The 23,802-nt window shown below is 41.8% G+C and overlaps 1 long non-coding RNA gene across 1 annotated transcript in view; it reads right to left on the bottom strand.

Annotated features, from left to right (window-relative positions):
- Positions 1 to 1,101: 1,101 nt before the first annotated feature.
- The window catches only part of LOC310745891, a 53,894-nt gene continuing 31,193 nt past the window's right edge, over positions 1,102 to 23,802 (bottom strand). The window contains exon 3 of the long non-coding RNA XR_014540433.1: positions 1,102 to 1,248. This is a non-coding gene — a long non-coding RNA (uncharacterized lncRNA). The remainder of the gene's footprint in view (positions 1,249 to 23,802) is intronic.

Genomic DNA, 23,802 nt, shown 5'->3' with positions numbered 1-23,802 from the left:
CAGCTCCCAGTGGCTACGGGCTGTGCATCTGAGTCATGGGCAACTATCAATAGTGACTCTGCCGAAGATCTCAGTGACTGGGCAGGGAGGTAAGGGTTCTTGAGATATACTGTAGATATGTAGACAAGTTGTTAAGGGCTTTAGGCAAGAGTCTTTCACAGCAACATCTGGAGATGCTGCACTTTCTCTGGCCGATGGATGGGGCCAGGCCAATCTCCCACTTGCTATTATGTCCTTCCTGGGAGGAAGTGGGGGAAAGCCTCCAAATTGCCCTTGGCCCTGACCAACAGCAGAAACTACACCGTTCTGCCCTTCAGCTCAGTAATTCCATGGCAACTGGAAGTTGGAGACAAGTGCACTTTCTGGCAGCGCAGGAGGAAAGTAAATGACCTGCAGCTCCTGATGGAGCAGAGCAGCTTGGTCTTCCTCTTGCCTTGATGTTCTTCCTGGGAGGCAGCAGCTGCAACCTCTCAGTGGCCCTTGGTCCCCTGGCCAGTGACAGAAGCTAAAGCTGGCTTCTCTTCTGCTCTCCAGGCCTAGAGTAACTGTAATAAATCACTGAAGAAGAAAAAATGGTATGAAAAGGAGGGTTCAAGCATAAGATAATTTGAATATTACCAGACTTGGGGAGTGACTGTACCTCAGCTGTGGAGTGAATGCTTTGCATGCAGAATGTCCCAGGTTCCATCTCTCAAATTTCTAGCTCAAAGGATCAGGAGCTGGTGGTATGGAAGACCTCTGCCTAGGACCCCAGAGTAGGTGCCAGTTATAGTGGAAAAGAGAGAGCTAGATGGACTAATAGTCTGACTTTGACCCAGCAGGAAGGCAGATTTTTGTGTTGCCCAAGTAAAGGTGTTTTGTTACTAGGGATGTTGGAAAATTCAGATGAAAACAGAAGTTGCTGGTGCTTACTTATTTTTTCCGTATCCGAAACAGAAATCAATTTAGCAGATATGGTCGGCATTTGCTACTGTTGCACACAATACATATGACTATTGATAGGTAAACAAGGATATCCACATCTTTACCAGCTGGGGTCACACCATGCTGTTGAAAGCACCATGCAGGTTCATGGCTACTGACTGACCTCCTCACCTTCATTCCATTCTGGTATGCAGCACCGGTGCAAGTGACTGAAGCTCAGAGGAGTGCTGCTGCCCCACCTCACCAACCGCTCCTGTTCTCTGTTCTAACTTCTTAAGAATTGTAGCAGTCAAGCTAATTGACTCTGCAATTTCCAGGATCATCCTTGTCAGTTTAAAAAAAATAAAAAAAAATAGAGAGAGACACTATTCAACAATCTTTTGAACTGACACAAGTACAATAGCTAATGTTTTGACGTACACTGAGCAAACTCCTGCAGGGTCCTTGTGTGAATGACATTAGGCTTCATTAATGTGAATTCGCTAAGATTGTCTATGTATTGTCTAGCATCCCCAGTTGCTATCCTGATTTTCCCCCCATTAGAGCAGGGGTGCCCAAACTTTTTTCAAAGAGGGCCAGATTTGATGAAGTAAACATGCGTGAGGGCTGACCAAAATTGTTGACCGTTTTTTAGGATTGGAGTTGTTAAGCCTTTTTTAGGGTCCCTGAAACGGACTTTGGACATGCCTGCATTAGAGTCACCAAATGTACTGTAGCCTCCATTCTTTAAAAGAGTTGAAGCAAAGTAGTTCAGTCTTCTTTCCCCTCTCTTGAAGCTGTTGGATAACTCACACTGGTTCCAAAGCCAATGACAACACAAAGCAATGAACAAATGTCCAGGTAAAACAGATTTGCCAGAAGCACATGTAACAAATACTTCTTGCCACCTGCTCTGTGAAACCTGATCTTAAGTTAATGTCATTGCCACCCCTGCCAGCTAGCCAGATGGCACTTGTGCTTGTAGTCAATGGCAGTCTTCCACTACAAGACGGATTGTTATCTTTATTGTTTAGCCTGGCCTAGCTAGATCCTTGAAGTCGTCTCAGCCTTTGCTTCTGCATCTTCAGGACCAAAACTGAATGCTCAGTTAGAATGCTGGAAGCAGAGTTATCTAAATTCCACTTGGAGAGTTAAACTGGATGCCAGTCTTCTAATTCCTGGACCCAGCTTCCTGTGTTCAGGAGATTGCCTGGGAGATGAGCCATTAAGAAAACAAAGGGAAGGTAATGAGTTATTAAGAAAGACAAGGAGAAGGGGCTCTGTGCCAGACAGCAACTGAGTGGAACCCCTCCTCCAGCTCTGAGATAGTTAGAAAAACAAAATCCAGAGTTGAGAGTTGGCTGAGACATGACTTAGAGGAAAGAAGGTTGCTAGTTGGTAAAAGCAGCAAGCTGGAGAGAGGGTCAGAGCATGATGTTAGATTTCTGTTTGAATCCTAGGCTACAGTTATGGGAGAAACAGGACCCTTTTGGGGTGTTAATGCTGTGAACCCCACCATCACAAACTCAGGTCGTATATATGTGTAAATAATACACGTATCATAGAGATACCACCGTCTCCATTGCACTTCAGTTCCAAAATATTAGTAAGTTAGTGCCGGAAACCCCTGGAATCTTGCCTCACTTGGAGACGGGGGTGGTGTGCAACAATATATAAACAGCATGAACAGTAAGAACGGCTTTAGCATGAATAAATAATATAACATGTTGCCATTATCATTTTCTTTTATAAATTTAACTCAGCTAATTTATATGTATCAACTTGATGCAATTATATCTTCAATCAAAACCACTCTGTGCAATCCCATGCATGTCTACTCAAAAGTAGGTCCCATTTAGTTCAATGGGACCCTAACTCTGAATATTAGTTTTAATTTATAATCCCACATTTCTTGATATTCTTTCACACAGCTGCTCCTTTAGATCTACAGAAGTATTTTAAACAAGCATCAGACTTCTGCTGGCATTAGAATAGAGATGTGCCATAAAAGCAAAAAGGAAGTAGAATGAATAAAACAAGGTCTAAAATTCTGGTCTCTCTCTCTCTTTTTGTCCTTGCTGAATTCATAAAAGTGAATTGCTTTCTCATTTTCCAGCTTTTTATTTAATATCAAGAAATCCTTGGGGGTGGGGGATTACTATAGGTTTCATATAAATAAACCTGGCAGCTGAGGAAAAGAATATCACATGGTAATCCCCAGTTCTGCTATTAACACTTTGCCAAAATATGTGGCTGATGGCTGTTCTGGTATTAAAGAGATTACACTTTGGCCTCAGCTATACAATAACAATCTTTCGATACATCCTGGGGGATAATTGGATGGGATTTTGTTGTTCACTTTCAAAACTGGAGTGTGCATCTTTAATACCTACTGAAAACCTTGATGACAAATATTGACACTTGGCTGTGCTTTAATGCTGTCAGATTTTTTAATTTCAGAAAGTGTAAACATGGCCAGGTTCTGAAGGTCTTGAACCAAGGATACGGAATAATTTTCAAAGGCATGGATAATATCACGGCGCCTTCTCACTCCACATAAAACCTGGGGACTTGACGTGAACAAACCTCTCCATAGTCTATTTCATGCATACCAATTCCACCAAACATCTCTCCCAATTGTTTGGGAATGTATATGCTTGCTACGCCACGTTTTGCATACAAGTTAAAAAATAAATAAATCATTTTATGGCTGCTAACCATTTCACCTGTATTTAGTTCCACTGACATGGAAAACACTGCAGCCAATTGTCCCTATTACAGCCCCTGTGTATCTCTCCCCAGTGCACTTGCATAAGGGGGGGAGAGAGATGTGAGCATGGAGTGTACTTAACTGCCAGCCTCAATGGCTCTGTAATGTAGCTTCAGCATGGCATAAATTAAGCTGTCATTTTTTTGGCAGCGAGTGCAGAGAGGCGATTTTCCTGTACTGTAACATTTGAAACAACAATTTTCTGGCTCCAGAACCAACTGACAGATCTGTGTGATACATGCTTGATGTGGGTACTTCCAAGTGGCTACAGCTGGAAACAGCCTTCAGGGGAAGCTATTGTCTTTATGAGGAAATCAGGCTGGCGGAAGCAGCGTTTCCTCGCTTCTCAAGCAGCCTGCCAGTCACATCACAGAAGAAGAAGAAGAAGAAGAAGAAGAAGAAGAAGAAGAAGAAGAAGAAGATCAACCCTGTGCTTCCACTGTATTAGGTTTTGCCAAGATACATGCAAAACCAGCTTTCCTATATGCAAAACGCTGTTTGCGATCATGGCTCCATATCCATTAGCAAGATTGCTCGTGGAGAGAGACGGCCACTAAGTTTTATTGGCGTGTGTAATGAGATGAGAGGCTGAGTGATGGCCAGGCTTTAGAAGTGGTCTTGGAAGTCTTGGCAGTCTTCAGTCTCATGAAGGGACAGCACAGGGGAGGGAAGGAAACCACCCTTTCAGGTGTGTCATTAATGAATTACTGAATGTACAATGGCAGGAGCTTTGGTGGAAAAACCGCACTCCTTCTAACAAGAAGGGAGAGAAACGCAGAAAGTCCATTCCCCACACACACCCCAAAGAAAAGCAGGGAGATAATTAATAAGGAATAAAGAAGCCAGTTCTTCCCTGTCAGTAATGTAGGCCAGGGGTAGCTAACATCATACCTTTCATGTCTTTTGGATTACAGCTTCTAAGAACATAGGAAGATCCTGCTGGACCAGGCCAAAGAGGGCCCATTCAGTCTAGCATCATGCTCCCATAGTGGGCAAGCAGATGTCCCAGTGGGAAATTGGCAAGCAGGACCCAAGCACAAGGGCCACTCTTCCCTTCTGTGGCCTCCAGCAATGGGCACTCAGAGGCACCGCCACCTCAGACTGTGAAGGCAGATGCACTCTGTAGTTCGACAGTGTTCCATAATGGCCAAATGACTCTGGAGTAAGAAACCTCCCTTTGCTACCTCTGTAAAGATATAGTGGTACCTCAGGATGCGAACAGGATCCGTTCCGGAGCCCTGTTTGCATACTGAATGGAACATAAGATGCGGATGACACGTCTGCATGTGTGCGGGTCGCGTTTTGCTGCTTCCGCGCATGCACGTGATGTCATTTTTGAGCATCTGCGCATGTGCGAGCGGCGAAACCCGGAAGTAATGCACTCTATTACTTCCGGGTTGCCACGGAGCGCAACCTGAAAGCACTCAACCTGAAGCACATTCAACTCGAGGTATGACTGTAACTTATTTTTAAAAGAAATGCCACCAACCCCAAGCTATTGTTGCTACAAAACCTCTCTCCATCGATTGTCCCCTCCACTCTTTCTTCTCCTTTCCCATGATGGTTCTGCAGCCAAGAGGGGCCAGGGTTGGGCTTGTAAAACATAGGAGCCAACTCTTAGGGGCCAGAGTTCCTCCAGCCCCCCAATAAAATATTTGAGGGGGCTGGGCCCTCCCAATGTTGATAGGCATTGCCATTCAAATGGTGTGCATTTCCCACATCATGCAAGCAGGGGGGGACTTACCTGGCACCCCAATATTTTATTCAAGTTGGCACCCCTGCACACAGCTGAAACAGCCAATGTTTTAAACATACAACCCTAAGATGCTGTGCAAATCTCTGCTTTTGGAATCGTGTGGCGTGGCGTGGCGTGGCGTGGCGTGTGTGTACACTGTCTTATGCTATATGCTGTTTATTATATCTGGGAGCTTCTGACACCTATCAACATGGATTTGATTAACTATTCTATTAGTTGAATGCCATATACAAGAGAGGAACAATTTGCTCTTATCCCACCTTTTCACAACTGAATAAAATGGTAAGATGTTTTCAAGAATAACTAATTTGTATGTATTAGTGTGATGGCCTGGGATTCAGACTCGGATGCTGAACCTGAGGGATCCCAGCCTGCACAGGATTCCTCACCTCCAGAACCAGCTGAGCCGGGGCTGGGGCATGAGCCTGAAGGGTCCTCACCTGTGCTGGATCCTCAGGTGCAGGCATCAGCTGACTCTGCTCTGGCTCCTGAGGTGATGGAGGACCCATTGCCTGCAGGTGCTCCACTCTCAGCCCCGTCAGAGGAGGCTGAGGTTGCCTCTGGGTCCAGTAGCCCTCCAGCCTCTCCTGAGCTGCAGAGGCCTAGGGCAGAGAGGCGGAGGGAACTAAGTTCCCGCAGGAGGAGTGCTTGCCTCCAGGCAAGGAAAGGCAAGTCACCTGAGGATCGGGGCCGCCCTATGCCTCAAGGGAGATAAAAGCCAGCCAGCCCCAGTCCCAAGTTGCGGGAATAACATTGTTGGTTGCCAGTTCCTGCCTGAACCCTGTCCTGCTTTCCCGCCTGAGCTCCTGACCGGCCCTGGCTCCCTGCTTGCAAGTCTGTTCCTGACTTCACCCAGCTCCCTGCCCTACACCCAGCTTCTGCTACTACCAACTGCCTCCCCATTGCACATTTGACCATGGACTGGACTTGGACCTCGCCTCTCGGGTAGCCCACGGGACCAGCACAATTAGCTTGCTTGGTGTTGCCCGCTACTCCACACTAACTTCAGGATCACATAGACAAATAGAAAATTCAGTTTTACACAATGATTATTGACAGAGAATATTACTCCAATTTGTTCAATGTTATAGTATCATTCTCTTGACTTTATATCTTAATATCTTTGCACTGTAATATAATTTTACTAAACTTAGGTGGAATTTCCACAGTTCCCCCGAATGGCTTCCCTGGGAATTTCTATTAGCAGACTCTGCTACATTCAGAGTATTGTAGTCTCATGTCCTTGCTTTGGTTCTAAGAGTTCAGGTCATAGTACTCTAATTTGAAGTTGCTCCATTGATGTCTAGTTCATGCTAGGATTGATTTTTAAGACCTTGCCATTAACTTTTAAGACCCATGTTGACTATGATTTGTAATCAATCTGGGAGTATCAGAATTGTTGGGGAAGATCTCTACCAGCTAGAATGCTGAAATTTAGGACAACTATAGTACTATCTATCATCTATCTATCATCTTCTGAAAAACCAAGCTGTCAAAACTCAGGACATGAGCTTTACCTCTTTCCACTATGGCAAAGGACAAGCCAATCCACATACAGTGGTACCTCGGGTTAAGTACTTAATTCGTTCCGGAGGTCTGTTCTTAACCTGAAACTGTTCTTAACCTGAAGCACCACGTTAGCTAATGGGGCCTCCCGCTGCTGCTGCACCGCCGGAGTACGATTTCTGTTCTCATCCTGAAGCAAAGTTCTTAACCTGAAGCACTATTTCTGGGTTAACGGAGTCTGTAACCTGAAGTGTATATAACCTGAAGCATATGTAACCCGAGGTACCACTGTACAGGACAGAATAGTGGGTCATAGGTGTTTTGTTGTGGTTGAGATTTGGGATAAGTTTAATCAATATGTTGATTCAGCACAGTCTCGGGACCAGTTGAGAGATGTGGAAATATTACAGGTAATCAAATTCCCTACGCATGAACATTCTTAAGCCTCATTTAAAGCACTATTATACCACTTTAACAGTCACAGCTTCCAAAGAATCCTGGGAGCTGTAGTTTGTGTTAAGGGTGCTGAGCGTTGTTTGGAGACCCCTATTTGCCTCAAAGAGTTACAAGTCCTAGAGTGGTTTAACAATTAACCCCTCATCCTAGGCAACTCAGAACAGCAGCTCTGCGAGGCGAATGTGGGCCTCCCAACAATTATCAGCCCCCTTAACAAACTACTGTTCCCAGGATGCCTTGGGGAATGCTATGCCTGTTAAAATGGTATGATACTGCTTTAAATGGGGGCCTCAAGTCTAACCCTTGCCCACAATCTCATCAAAGTAGTAAGGGAACCGGAAGTATACACGAATATGCTCAGGCTTGCCACACCTCTTTTTGAATCATTCATACTCAACTGTAAACTGATTTCATCGACTTTCAGTTCACATACTACTGCTTCCACATGAATGTAGATAAGTGCAAGCTCCGGGACATTTGTGGTAACAGGAAATGTGATCACAAATGTCTCTTTTTCCTTCCACTTTATTATTTTATTTTATTTATTTAGCATTTTTAGCCTTTCCTTTATCATGTGATCCCAGGGCTGGTTGCAATACATTTAAAACAAAGACAAATCCAGACAGTTAAAAGACAGTTTTATAAAACAATCCACCACCACCCCATGTTTCCCCAGGCTGTTATGAACCCATCATGACTTAATATATGCTGGTTCCTCTAGTTATTCAACCATTTAAAACTTAAGCCCTATTTGTGCTATATCTTCTACAGCACTGAAGACAACATTGTTGCTCATATCCCCTCTAAAAATAACAATTTGAGAGTATTAGGATTCCATCAGCACCATCCTATATACCCACAGATTTTTGGCTAGATAATTATCAATATTATAAAGATCAATGAAGTCTTAAGCAATCAACCTATGTTTGTAATGTCCAATTTTTAGAATGCATTATTTCAGTAGGAACAGAGTTAATTCAAGTGTTCTACCATTTTCCTAAACGGCTTCATACCTGATTGAAATGAGAGTGCTCACCAAGACTTGCCCTATTATTCAATGGAATTGATATTTCCATTGTTTTTCCTGGTCTCTCTAGATTGCCACAGACATGTCAAAAACCATGCTTGTAGCTCTTATGACTATCATTTTGCCATTGTCTGATCAACACTGCTGAGTTTTAGTATTACTCTGTTTTGTCAATGTTAATGCAGTGGCAAATGATAAAGATGCATTTTGGTGGGAACACTGGTAGCCTTTAATAACGAACAATTTGTGCACCTCAAATTGCTGGTATACATGAGCAGGTTTAGTCAACCCCTGAAGAGAACCTGCACCTTCTCATTAGAGGGCAATGGTAGCAAGAAAGCAATTCAAAAAAGCCATAGGGTTGGCAGTTGTGCATATTTTGTGCTATGAGTAAATAACTTCAATTGATTTAATCATAAGAGAATAACAGGAAAACTACATTGATTTCCAAATCCCTGGTGTGAACATCAGAATATATTGACCAAGCTCCATGCAATAAGTTTGTATGAATTGAAGAAATATCAATATTTGATCATTAGTCCAACAAAAAGATGACAATTTAAGCTCCTCTCAAAACTGAATAGTGTAATGTGGTACTATTTTATGAGTAGTACATGATCATACTTTATAGCCTTCATTAGGTTAAAAAGAATAAAAGCCATAAATTTGGTTGAATGGCTGTCTTGTTAATTGTGACATGCCTTTCACAAAACAATTTGACACCAATAATAATAGACCAGGTCAAGTTTTTTTATTTAATTTAGAAAACTCAGTTGTATTTCCAGGACAGGGTGTTACTGCCCCCGGTATTTAGTCCAGCTTGAGAAGTGGTAAATACAGAACAATGTATTTTAAAGTTAATTAATTGTTTTGTCCTAAGTCATGAAATACTTTCTATTCCAGGGGAAGCTAAATCACAGAATCCTTATAAAAAAAACCCCACAATTCCTAGTGTATGCCAACTTTAAAAGAACAGTCGTAAATAATTTCAAGGAACAGCCATAAGTAACCTCATTATTTCATCTGTTCTATTCTTACTGCAAAACTGATATTAAGACCATCATTATATTTGCTGCTGTTAAGTATGGTTTAAAAATGAGGATCAACAAACTTTTCCCATAATATGATCATACCTTAATAAGGCACTAATGAGCCACATTCCCTCCCATTCACTATCATATAACAATCTTGTGGCACCTACACCAATTGCTTACTTGTGTGCAAAGTAATAGCTGGAAAGTATTTAATGTATTTTTAGAGGGAATCTAATGCAATTTAGCAGCTGGAAACCCGGGGAAAAACCAGAATCATGTGACCAAATAGCTCTTTGCAGACCACAGTCTGAGAACTGATTATTCTAAAACCCAACTACACACAGAGAGATTTCGTCCTATGCTTCATGGGTATGCATCAAAATTATAGAGTTTGCTCTAGGTAGATTAAGCAGCAAGATATGCATATTATATTGCCTGGGGCAACTGCAGTACAAAGATCATCAGAACACTTTCATTGATTTCTATGACGTTTTCCAAGGGTGCACCAATATGAAGATTCAGGCAAACAAAGCAAGACCTGCATTTTGGAGGAGTATACTATGTCTTAGCTGTAGCAGTCCTATTGCAAATATCTGCTAGTTAAATAACAACTAGCTGTCAATCAAAAATAAAGCTATGGAAAAGCACATGGATAGATTTAGCTTTTTAAAGGTCAATATTTTGGCCACCTTCCATAAAACTGTAGACTGGTTCTGTGTGCCCAAAAGGACTTTGGACTTTTGCTTTTCAAAAAGAAACCTGCATAGCAGGTCTTTTTTGAAACTTGAGGATGGACATAATTCTAGGAGATCTGCAGTCTTCCAGTTAGTCTTCCTTGAACCTTACCCACTGTGACTTGTGAAATTTGCCACTGTTGAGCAGACTATTTTAACTGATTCGATGATGATGACCATAGCAGGAGGAATGCTTTCCAAAAAAAATCTAAAGGTACGTGAGATCCTTTCAAATCTTAAAAAAATACATCTGGATGAATGATCTGAACAATTACAGTCCAGTTTTGAATCTGCCATTTTGAGGGCAAGATAGTCTATCAATGACGGAATGGACAGCTCCTTTTACACTGGGTTTTCGGGACCCATATATGTCAATTTAAAGTAGAGATGGGGACTGAAAGTGTTTCGCTTGCCCTAGTCAACCATTTTCATCTAGAACTGGGCAGAATATAACTCTGCTCATTCTGCTGGGCTTCTCAGGCATACTAGGGAAGACCCATAACTCAGGAGAGATCCCAGGCTCAATCTCCCAGCATCCTCAGGTTGGGCAGCAGATGAGCCCAGCCTGAAAATCCGGAAAGCCAGTGCCAGATGGTGTTTTCTTTGTTCCTAAGTACTGGGTAGACCTTCAGCTGCTGGGCCAACACCAGTGGGAAGCAATGGACAACCACTGCCCTATCCTTTAGCATTTGATCTGTCAAGTTTTACAAACTTCCTGCTTGTATTTGCTGTTTTGTAATGCCTATGTGCAGCTAGAAGAAGAAGAAGAGTTTGGATTTGATATCCCGCTTTATCATTACCCTAAGGAGTCTCAAAGCGGCTAACAATCTCCTTTCCCTTCCTCCCCCACAACAAACACTCTGTGAGGTGAGTGAGGCTGAGAGACTTCAAAGAAGTGAAGGTCACCCAGCAGCTGCATGTGGAGGAGCAGGGAAGCGAACCCGGTTCACCAGATTACGAGACTACCGCTCTTAACCACTACACCACACTGAGGTAAACTGATAGTTTGGGCTACAGTGTGATCAATAACTGATGGCACTCTTTCCCCTCTTCTTTATCCCATCAAGGATCAGGGGTTCAGTATCAAAACTGGGCTTGAAATCTAATTATGGACAGATAAGGGCTAGGAAGGTGGTACAGTCGTACCTCTGGTTACGAACTTAATTCGTTCCGCAGGTCCGTTCTTAACCTGAAACTGTTCTTAATCTGAGGGACCACTTTAGCTAATGGGGCCTCCCGCTGCCACCACACCGCCGGCACGCAATTTCTATTCTCATCCTGAGAACAGTGTAAGTTCTTAACCCAAGGTACTACCGGTACTTCCGGGTTAGTGGAGTCTGTAACCCGAAGTGTTTGTAACCCAAGGTGTCTGTAACCTGAGGTACCACTGTTTTTAATTCAGATGTTAGAGAGGCTATGATTGTGGTGAGCCAACCTTGAACTGAAGCAATGTCAGCTTTACCGGCCTCAGGTGGAATTACATTCCCCCTAAATGGCAAGGTGTGTAACTTGGGGGGCAAGGTGTGTAACTTGCCAGACATGCTTTTCAGGGTTAGCCATTAAATATTTGATTTCGTCATAACCTCTTCCTCAGCAACTTGGGGACATTTGGCTGAAACTTTGCGGGTAAATGTCTCTGAAGATGGTACTGTAGTCCCGCAACATCTGGGGAGCCAAGACTGAGAAAGGTTGCTGTAGCTTGTGGTTTTGCTCTGGGTCTCTTTCCTCTCACCTTGCGAGGTTCGGATTCAAAGCAAATTTAAATCCTTCTCTTCAATCACAGAAGCTGGGCTGCATATAATTTTGGTCTCTCAGCAACTGAGATTTGTGGGCCAGCTTAGCTAAGCAGTATCACAAGCTTCACTACCACAAGCAAAATATAATATACATAAATGTGCCAAAATGCAGGTAGTGATGGAAGCAGGGGAGGTGATGGTGAGGCAGTGATGTGAGGTGAACGGCCATAGAGAGACAGGAGGAAGTCTGTATGTTGCTGTTGCTGTTGTTATGTAAGTTCATTAGATGCTTTTTCTAGCTACAGGCAACTCAAAATGCCTTTACAAAAACAAAGCAGCAAACAAACAAAAAACCCCTATATTCAATTAAAACCAGGGGTGGATGGGGGATACATTTTAAACACTCCCTGTTTTAAAAGGCTATAGATCATTAACAGCCAAAGGCCTGGTTGAAGAGGAATGTTTTTGCCTGGTGCCTAAATACACACACAAACACACCCCACACAACATTACTAAAGGATCACAGAAGCTTATATTACTAAAGAATTAGAGGTAGTGCCATATTTCACCAATACAGTTGAACAACTACGTTTCCCAACTCCTGATTCATTACTGGAGCTGGAACTTGGATGATAAAAAGACTGCTTCTTTTTACTCTCGCTGAAAACTTCCCCAGTGGTCATAGTGAGTATGTCAAAGATTAAAAGATAGCTGTACCTAAGCCATAGAAGTGATATAGAGACATACCATTATCTGCTCATAGGGAAGAGTGCCACCTACTGAATGACAAGGACAATTTTTAGGCAATTCATTTCCAAATGTAGAAGCCTTCCCTGAAACTGTATTATCAACATTCCACATGGCACTAATGTGTGCAGAATATCCTGAGATTTTATAGAGAACCATGCCCTTCAAATCAGCAGGCTGGTGGAGACTGATGTTCAACTGGTATCCGAAATTTAATCTGTGTTCTGATCCACATGCAGCCAAGTCCACTTATTGTTATTGTTTATTATGTAATGTAGATTTGATCTCCCAGAATGCTTTAAACTGCCTCTCTACAGAAACAGTTGTGGAAATGGAGATTGATTGAGCAGGGGGCAGACATGAATTTACGTTTTTTAAAACAAATCTGTATACTTGGAAGTGCCAAGCAGCTATCATATATTTAGCTAAATAACAGCCTATAAAGAATCTTTTTTTTATTAAAAAAAATCTGACACTAATTTCCAGATTTGTTACACAGTTTTAGGACCCTCGTAAACCTGTACTAGGTTTAACAGAAATATGATCTGCTTTGCTGCAGCATATTTTATTTTCCAGCGTTAAAGTAGAAAAGACCAAATAAGCAATATATGGTAAGATTCCGAACATTTTTGCCTTCATTCTAGATGAAATATTTGTTCAATAACAACATTTCACTAATACATTTCGTATCACTTTTACCCTCAGTTTGCCCATCACTCTGTAATCATTTGGATTATAGCTGCAGAATGCACTGACATTATTTCAGAGGCAATATATGTTTGTCCCCTTAGGGACAAAAAAAAGGAGCTTTCCTGGGCCAGACCAAAGTCCAACATAGTCCACCAATCTGTGCTCATAGTGGTCAGTGAGATGCCTCCTGGAAGCCCACAAAGCAGGACATGAGCACAACACACTCTACCACTTTTGATCCACAGCAACTGTCTTTCAGTTATTCATGGATGGAGAGAGCTATCAGTGGCTACTAGCCATGATGGCTGTGCTCTGCGCTCAGCTGGAGGTAGCACTGCTTCTGAATGCCAGTTTCTGGAAACCACAGGAGGGGAGAGTGCCCCTGTGCTCGAATCCTGCTTACTGTGAGAACTACTTTTGGCAGTCTTTCCAAAAGTAAAATGTTTTGGCAGTTTAAATACCTAAAAAACACAGTAATCCAAAGAAACAAGAAATGGAATACAGGCTCTCAGTTGCATTGCTATTCTTTTTCTAAAAAGTGGAAATAATAGTTTTTTTCATATACTGTATTTTTCCATCTATAAGAAGCCCCCATGTATAAGATGCCCACTATTTGGGGGGGACTCAGATTTAAGAAAATGGGGGGACACTATCCGTGTATAAGATGCCCCCCTAATTTTGGACATTATTTATTAGGGGGAAAACCTAGTCTTATACACAGAAAAATACAGTATTTATTTTATTACCTAGCGACTTTTTAGGGCACAATTGCCTTTTCAAAGTGGTTTACAAGATTTTTTTTTAATATAAAAAAAGCATAAAGTGTAAGAAAAACCATACAATAAAACTGCAATACACCTTATTTCTTATGTGCATATGTTTAACCTCTTTCATTTTTACTATCATGAGATGGAGAGAAAGACAAGGGCAGTCACTGAGAATGTCTGTCGATACTCTTTTGTTGCAGATGAAACAGACAACACCACACATTCTTCAGGTCACAGGATAGGATACAACTGGACTTGCTATGACTCCCACAGTTTAACTGTAAGTGGCTACCAATACTAATCCGTGACAACTATATAAAAAAAAGAAAATGTAGCATGGCTGCTGGAGTACTACGCTAGCTTCAAACTTATCAAATTATAAATGATTATGTCAGCCATCAGATCTAAAATCTGAAAAAAAAATCACATTATTCAGGTCCTATCTACCTCCAGACTGGATTAATATAATGTCACTCTACATGAAACTGCCCTTTAAGTCAATCTGGAAACTTTGGTTAGTCCAGAACCCAGACACTAAAGTTGGTAATAGATCCTATGCCAACTGCATGGGTTACTAGTAGTTTAGGGAACCACTGAGTCTCCTGGGCTTGCCAATTGGAAAGTCGGAGGTTCGAATCTCCGTGATGGAGTGAGCTTCCGTTGCTCTGTCCCAGCTCCTGCCAACCTAGCAGTTCAAAAGCACGCCAGTGCAAGTAGATAAATAGGAACCACTGTTGCGGGAAGGCAGCCCTGTTTAGGGAAGCTTTTAATATTTGATGAATTATTGTATTTTTATATTTTGCTGGAAGCTGCCCAGAGTGGCTGGGGAAACCCAGCCAGATGGGCAGGGTATACCGTATTTTTCGCCCTATAGGACACACTTTTTCCCCTCCAAAAATGAAGGGGAAATGTGTGTGTGTCCTATGGGGCGAATGCAGGCTTTCGCTGAAGCCTGGAGAGCGAGAGGGGTCGGTGCGCACCGACCCCTCTCGCTCTTCAGGCTTCAGGAGAGCCCCAGCGCCAGCCCCACAAGGCCGGGGGACAGCGGGGAGGCAGAACGCCGCCATCCCACTGTCTCCCGATGTGGTTTGGAGGCTGACGGCGGGGAGACGCGTGCTTCTCCCCGCCGCCAGCCCCGCAAGCTCCGGGGACAGTGGGGAGGTGCAGAAAGGTGCAGAAAGGTGGAATAGAAATTTCCGCAATAAATAAATTTATAAAGCACTGCTTGATGCTACATTAATCAGAGGTTTCAAGTACAGAAATGGATTCAGGAGCATTCAGGGTGATGAACCTCTGGCCAGAATTGGCTAGACTTAACCAATCCTGGTTGTCCCTATACTAGTCAATGAAAAAGATTTATGAATGCATCGGGCATAAAATGCATACATAATTATTATTTTTTTGTATGCCGCCTTTCCACAGTTCAAACCATTATCAAAATGGCTTACAAGATGAAAAAATACATAACTACCAAAAGTAGTCATAAACAATAAATAAAACACTACCAAAGGAACAATTTCCACACATATCTAAAACAAGATCTAAAACAAAGATACAAAAACCAACAGCAACAAAAAAAAACCCCAGACCACACTGCATGGAGAGAACTGGACCCTGCCATGACCCAAAAGTGGTCTACTCTTCAGTATCTGCATGCTAAGTGGAATATGTAAAATGACCGCCTTTCACATGTCCTGCTCAACACAGAGACATTGTGGAGCCTGCGGATGGGATGGTGACATCAGGAATGGGGCTGTTGAGCTGGTTATTTAAGCTATAGACCTGGTTATTTTACACGTGATGCCCGTATGATCAGGGTATCAGCTTTCTTGGCAAATGCGAACAAGCATTCTCTCAAATATTATAATCATATGCACATTATGTAGAAGAAACATTTAATATTATGTAGAGCTAACACCTGCATCAAAGAGTTCATAGAATTTCACAAAGCTCATGACCTCAACATGAGCTTCCGCATTAAGACAGAAACCCATTTTGATATTAAAAAGCCACATTTTACAACATGTCTAACTTTGACCTTTTATGCAGATGCCTGCACTTGCTGATAGGGGCTGACAGCTATTGTTAGAGCTATCAACCTTCACTTCTATGCTTGATCTTATTTACTTCCTGAGAATTGTATTTTGTCTAAGAAAATTAGACCTGTCACTCTTCTGATTTGATGTTTCTCTACAAGTCTTAACCACAGAAAGTGTGTCTGTCTGTGCTACACCTTCCACTCTCTTTCTTAAACAATAGATGGGAGAGATTTCTCTTTAACAAATACAGATGAAATCCTTAAAGCAAACTATTACTGGTAGAATAAGTAGAACATAGTAAGCTTTACAACTCTGGAATATTTTATTAATTATTCTAGTTCACAAACATTATATTGTTGGTTTTTGGCTGTACCTTAAAAGGGGTGGGGAAAGTAAGGCTTAAAACAGGTGGTGGTGGTGGAGAAATATGTGCAAAATTAACTTTGCAGATTCCATAAGCGAGCATCCAGTCTTCCAAGCACACCGTGTTATTGTAGATGGTAGCCAAACGAACAGTGTTTTTTCTTATTCAAGCCATTTTAACTGCACTTAAGTGAAAAACCAGAGGGAAAGGGGGTGGGTTGAGGAAGCTTACAAAGCTAAAAGGCTACATTTTCACTTCACCAGTTGCAATCATGAGTAACTGTAAATGTAAGATAATTCACACGGATAATCATCCTTTGAAAAAAGTGCTGGTTTGAGTAAACATGATTTGAACATGCTTTCTTTCACATTCCTTCTTCCCTTCTATCCACTCCTCTGTTATAGACAATATAATTTAGGTGCTACCGTACAACGCTCGCACAGAAGAGTTATTTATTTTAAAATAACTCCGACCGAGAAGAGATGCTTTAAAGTGTGAGGTGATTGTCTGCATCGTGTGTTATTTACTTGCTCCAGCTTCTCTCCCCTCTCCTGGCCATGTGCTGTCTTTCTAAGTTGTAAAAAATCATTCACAGCAGGAAACTTAATGACTTTACCTGTCTTTATTCAGCATTTTCAAATTGTGCCATCCGCGCGCAGGTGTACCTAGCTTTTGTGCGAGGCTCTTTTTGTTATTGTTCAGCTCCTACCTGCTCAAAATCTGTCAAGAGCCTATTTGTATGCACACAGTTAATGTGGTAGAAATAAAAGCCACAACCTGTCAAATAAACTCCCTGCACCTGTATGGAGCAGTTAAATTGTTCCATCTACCATTCTTCTCTCAGATCAAAGGGGTCCTTACTGTGAGGGGCTCCAGAGAAATAAAGAAAATGATAGACCTTCTTATCCTTAAAGGGGAGGGGTGGAGGGAGAGAGGGAGAGAGGGAGAGAGAGAGAGAGAGAGAGAGAGAGAGAGAGAGAGAGAGAGAGGGGACTTGTTCAACTACCTGAAGGAGCTTTTGTCTGGCATGGACACAACGTGAACACATTCTTTCACATTAAGAGCTGCAGAGGAAGAAATTCATTCACTCCCTTTTATGGTGACGTAGCCATGGCATTCATGTGTTTTTAACCTTGAATAATGTTTGTCTCTAAAGCTCCAAACAAGTTTTATCCTGTCCACAGGTCAGTTTTGTTACAAAGGCCAATTAGCAGTGCTACCTTAGCCTGAAGCAAAAAGCCAAGTAATGGTGGGGGCAAGCCCCATGGAGAGGTGATGAATAGCCCATAGAGCTATAATTTGAGAGAGGAGGAAAAGGGGGCTAGGGTGGGGAGGGGGCTTTGAAGCATTTACCTTACATGGAACTCCATTGTCACTGCAGGCTGTTTGATCTTAAAATAATTTACTTAATGATCTCACCATGGAAGCAACCGGCAGAGGCGAGATTAGGTTGTAAGGGCCTAATGGACATGGGAAAAACTTTAAATTATTCCACCAAGAAAAAAGTATGCACAGGATTGTGATTTTGCTCTTTGGATTCTTTTATTTGAATAGGCAAAGCTGCCTGTAACACTGACTTTGCATATGCTGTCAGAGGAAGTCAGGAGAATATCCAGCATTTGTTTAACGTTTCTTACCGTTTTAATACCTGTCATTTGACTTTTTACATAAATCACTGCGATTAGGGTTCTGTTCTTCAAATATTAAATAATTCCTTGTTCCAAACTTCCATTGCCAAAAATGCTCGTTTCACAGCATAATTATTCACAAAAGGACATTTCAGGATAAATGTAGGAAATTAGCTTTAGGGGGATTTGATGGAACTATGAGATGGCTGTGGCTGAGATCCAAAGGAAAGCTTCAGTGTGTGCAGTGCTTTTTATTTCTTTTTTTCTTTTTCCAAATAGCAAATCCATACACACTGCTGTTAAAAGTCTTCTTAATTTCAAATGTTTGTTGGGTAGCATGAAAGGATAAAATGTTTAGGAAATCTAAGACCAAAGCCCCTATACTAGTTTATACTATTCTTTGATCTCAACTCATAGTAAGGGTGCAACCTTGGTATTTGTTTTTTAATGTACATTTTAGCATCAAAAAGCTATATTTTACAGCACACAGTGTACAGCTGCTGTAGAGGCATTCACACTGTAAAAGTTTATCATGAAGAATCACTTTACAATACTGCTTATTGAGAAACTGCAAAGCCTTTCATAATATCCATAGGATAGTACCTGGCTACATTAAATGGAAATGAAGGGCTGCACTCAACAAACTTTTACTCAGAATAGGCGCATTGAAATGAAATGCCATGACTAACTCAAGTCCATTAATTTCAGTGGGTCTACTCTGATGAAAGGTTAGCTGAATGCAACTTAAGATGTACTGCCTATTCTGAGGATACCAGTCGCTAACCTTTTTAATTAGTTCCAAATATAATGAGTCTTAAATACAATAAGCTGTGTTATTTCCTGTACTTATATGTCTGTCTGTTGTGTTGTTGGAAAAATAAAAGATAATAAGACAAAAGTGCAGAAGTGAGATATTAGATTGTGCCTAAAATAAATTGTTTGTTCTGCTATATGCACTTATGGAAGGCAGAAGCATTTTAACGTTTGGATTTTATTAAAAGAGATACAGGCATTTTCATTAAAATAAACAATTACCAACACTGTTAGAGTGTTCAATGCACTATCATTTATTATTCAAAATGCTAGGAGAGTCCAGACAATTCTCTGCATGCACTCAAAAGACATCATGAGGGGAAACCAGACAGGCTAGCCTCGCCTCCTGCCACTGATACACCATGTGACACACACACACGCACTGACATACACTTTTCATGAGAAGAGGCTCTATGTGTGCAGTTCTCCTTTACACAAGGGGGTTGGCGCAATGATTGGGTCATTCACTCTTGCATGGAGGCACTGCACGTGTGAGTTTGTGGCAAATATGAATGGCAAGAGGCATGACTCCTGGGTGCAAGCAGGGGAGAGGAGGGTTAGCAAGCCCCTCTCACACATTCCTGGAATCTGTTGGAATCTGTCGTTTGAATCTTTCCCTCGCCCAACTGTGTTTAACTCAGCTTGCCATATCTGGTTCTCCCTCAAGCCTTGAATGTGCTGTTATGAGTCACGGGATATTCAAGAATATTCTAATTTCTGGTGATGAGGCATCTGTCCGTCACAGAATACTGTGGTACCTTGGGTTAAATACTTAATTCATTCTGGAGGTCTGTTTTTAACCTGAAACTTTTCTTAACCTGAAGCACCACTTTAGCTAATGGGGTCTCCTGCTGCTGCCAGGCCGCTGGAACATGATTTCTGTTCTCATCCTGAAGCAAAGTTCTTAACCTGAAGCACTATTTTTGGCTTAGCGGCGTCTGTAACCTGAAGCGTATGTAACCCAAGGTACCACTGTACTGAAAACCAAGTCACCTTCTTTGAGGGGAACAAAAGGGTTTTTGACTGGGACAAATGCTTACATGAGGGTCTACATACAAGAGGGTTGCTTAATGCCGGAGAGCTGCAAAAATGGAGAAGTTAAAAAGGCTGGAATAGCCAGAGGAAGAGATAAACTGCACACATATTTATATGGGATGTCAAGATTGAGAGGCAACTGCTATGTTTGGATGTCATAAAAAACCATGGTTTACTTTGATGGAAACGAACTACAACAGTTCTCAAATCCACGCACTCCCTCTCGTCCTTCAGAGCATCTATGAGATCAGAAGCTTTCACATGGTTTAGATTAACTGCATCTGAACCCAAAACTGCATTTAATCTTAACGATGGTTTGATCAAACAAGCCAGCTTTCCCTCCTGCGATTTGAAGCTGACTTGTTTCAAACAAACCATAGTTAATATTAACCGCAGTTTGTGTGTTCAGAAGAAATGACAAGCTCTGTTTGATATTAAAAAAATAAAAATGCAGAGGCTCCTTTGACATCTAAATGCAGCCACTTTATTTCATTTCACTTTCTAAATATCATGTCATATAAATTCTGAAGAGTGCAATTGTTCCATCATTTATGCCCATGCAACGATGCTTTCAGCATGATTAAGCAAAAGAAATGCATATCAGGACACTTTTGTCAGCATAATGCCACATCTATATTATACACCTTGGGCTGCATTTCAATTCTCCCACAGCAAGGATACAAATTTGGCTGGAACATGAAAGAGTGCTCACAAAGGGGCAGCAATTCTGTTATATTTTGCTCTTTTACAGTAATCCAATTTATTCACAGATGTCCCTATTATTCTCTGGCATCCTAAAGGCAGGGATGGTAATGTTATAACCTTATTAAGGGACTCTAAACATAGCACTGGGGGATGCAGGTGGAGCTGTGGTCTAAACCACTGAGCCTAGGGCCTGCTAATCGGAAGGTCGCGGTTCAAATCCCTGCAACGGGATGAGCTCCCGTTGCTCGGTCCCAGCTCCTGCCAACCTAGCAGTTCGAAAGCACGTCAAAGTGCAAGTAGATAAATAGGTACCACTCCGGCGGGAAGGTAAACAGTGTTTCCGTGCGCTGCTCTGGTTCGCCAGAAGCGGCTTAGTCATGCTGGCCACATGACCTGGAAGCTGTACGCCGGCTCCCTCGGCCAGTAAAGCGAGATGAGCACCGCAACCCCAGAGCCATCCGAGACTGGACTTAACTGTCAGGGGTCCTTTACTTTTACCTTTTTAAACACAGCACCAGATTTAGGTAGTGCAGGCAGTTCACCTGCAAAGGGCACTGAGCTGAGGGGGTGCAAAATTGAGAAGATCCATAACTGAGAAGATCTAATTGGCAGCACCAAATTTTGGGCTCGTTCAGGGCACCATATTACCAAACATTATTAAAATCCACCCCTGTTAGACACCTCAGGTGATGAGGCATTGCAGGGACAACCATGCTAGCTCTGATCTCCCGCATCACCTTAATGAGTTGGGAAACATAACTTTGGAAGCAAAGAGCCTGGTGTACTTTTGTAGGCTCTCTGTGCAGCGTATAGCTCTTATTTTGAATTCTCCACCATGATCTGCAGCTCAGTTCTTAGGAAACCTTTGAGATATGTGTTGAACCAGAAGGGAGAAAACTGCAATCTCAATTCATCAGAAACCAAAATATTTTTGAGGCCCATTGACTGCAGTGGGGGAGATGAGTATTGTATTGCATCTGATCTCATTGATCTACAAGGGACTTACTCCTAAATAAATTTGTTTTGGGTGACTTTAGGTCCCATGGAAATCATTGGGAAGTGCTAAACTGTCATCATAGATGGGAGTTATTAATGACACACATTTAAGGACAAACCGTTAATAAACAATGAAGAAGAAAAATACCTTGTATTTGAATCTAAGGCAAGTTCAACAATCCAAATTATACAACTGACATATGAGAATATCTACTCTGGATATTCATCCCTTTAGTGCTTAGGCACAAATCTAAGCAATCACTCATTTTTACTATTGTGTAGTTTGTATTTAATAAGCTATTTAATTAACTCAGGTCCTGCATTCTGCTAGAAGGATCTAGAGAGCTGTTCTAAGTGACCTTTTTGTTTGACATGCTAGAATTCTACCAGCTAATTTATTTCACTATTATCAATGTCAGGCCTTTTGTCTTACCTTGATGGCAAATGACCACTTTTTAGAACTTAGTGTTAAGATGTGTTTGAATACTTCTCAATCTGCTGAAGTGTTTTAAGACTACTAATATTACTCTGAGAATTGACTTGCTTGAGAAGGAGGGTTAGTGCTCTGCATAAAACCTGCTTTTTAAACTCCTTCAGAAAGGGTCAAAGACCAGGAAATGCTCTCTCTATAATTCTCATTTTCAAGTGAATTGGCCATGGCAACTGCATGAAGAATGTAAGTGTGAATTTCATTATGTTCCAGAAACCTTTAACTTAGCATCATAATGACTCACAGTACAACAGAATTCAACTGCAACCATTTTCAATGCAGCATACTTTAATTTATAATTTAATAAAGCAGCATTTTAACTGTAGTTACTTTCAAACACAGAGAAAGAAATGGTTGATTTGATAGCTACTAAATGCATCCTTTTGCATGTTACCTGAAAAAATATCCTGTGCTTGCTGACAGGTTAAATGTATACTCTACACAGAGAACCAGCCTTTGTCTTTGTAAGACCGCAGCAGCCTTCACAGCTTTCTTATTATTTTAAACCTCTCCATTGTCTTCTAAACACCATAATTAGAAGCTGAAACTCTTATGGCAAACCAAACTCAATAAATTCCCATAATAAACAAAATATTTTAGTGTTGCTCCACAAGTGACCTATGTAGTCCAACATGCTACAGCTTTCCTTTCTGTGTTTTAGGTCTACTGTTTTCCCTTTACCGACCCTTCCATGAATCAGTGCAATCAACTGCTACAATGTTATCTGCCAAAATATACAATCATATTCATGCTATCCCCCATAATTACTGAATCTCTTTCCTCCTCTTTCCCACATGCAGACCCAGCACCACCAGCACATAACATCCTTAGACAGCTGCCGGAGTTCTATCAGGGACCGCTACTATAGGACAAAGGACCCCAATGATGTCACTTAGGGGCACTTTGCACAGAACCTCCTCAAATCTGCAGCCAGTCCTGCCTAGTCCCTACAAGCTGGTTTTTCTGCTTAGCTGTTGGGTTTACACAACCTTCTTTTTCTAGCAGGGCTCTTGAAAGCTTCATGGCAGATGTAAGAGGCAGATTTCACAATCACTGCATCCCAAAGCTATGTATGGCAGTACCACATGTATAACTATGGGGCTTTCAGTGGTACAGGAGCCCTGACAGGACAAAAACGTAGCACACACACCTCTCAGAACAGCTCAATTCACTCTGGTCAGTCACTCCTGCTGCAGTTAAGTCTTGCCTGTGGTCTGCTGACAGAGATCCTCAACTTCATTATAATAACCTCCTCTTCATAGTGTTAAATGCTTGTTGCAACTTTGGTAATCACAGTCAGCCAGATAGATAACAGGACCTTATGCAGACGGGTGCCATGGGAAAAGTTACCATTAAAAATAATCCATCAGTGTGGCTCCATAGCCCAGATACAAGCTGTGGTAGCAACAGGGAAGATTTCTTATATGGCAGGAAGTGATCCCAATAGTTTACTCTTCTAGCAATTAAGGGGTATGAGTTAAGGAAAACTTGCAGAGTTAGGATCTGCAAGTCTCAGCAGGATTAGCCATGTGTATGCCTGTCTTTATGTATATAATATATACTCCTGTCTGCTATTAGTGATAGAAGTTGGTCCACCCTCTTCTAT

This window comes from Podarcis filfolensis (genome assembly GCF_964270895.1).
Source record: "Podarcis filfolensis genome assembly, chromosome: 12".
In the NCBI taxonomy this organism is placed as follows: Eukaryota; Metazoa; Chordata; class Lepidosauria; order Squamata; family Lacertidae; genus Podarcis; species Podarcis filfolensis.
Note: the sequence above shows the minus strand (reverse complement) of the source record. Positions and strands in the feature narration are given on the sequence as shown.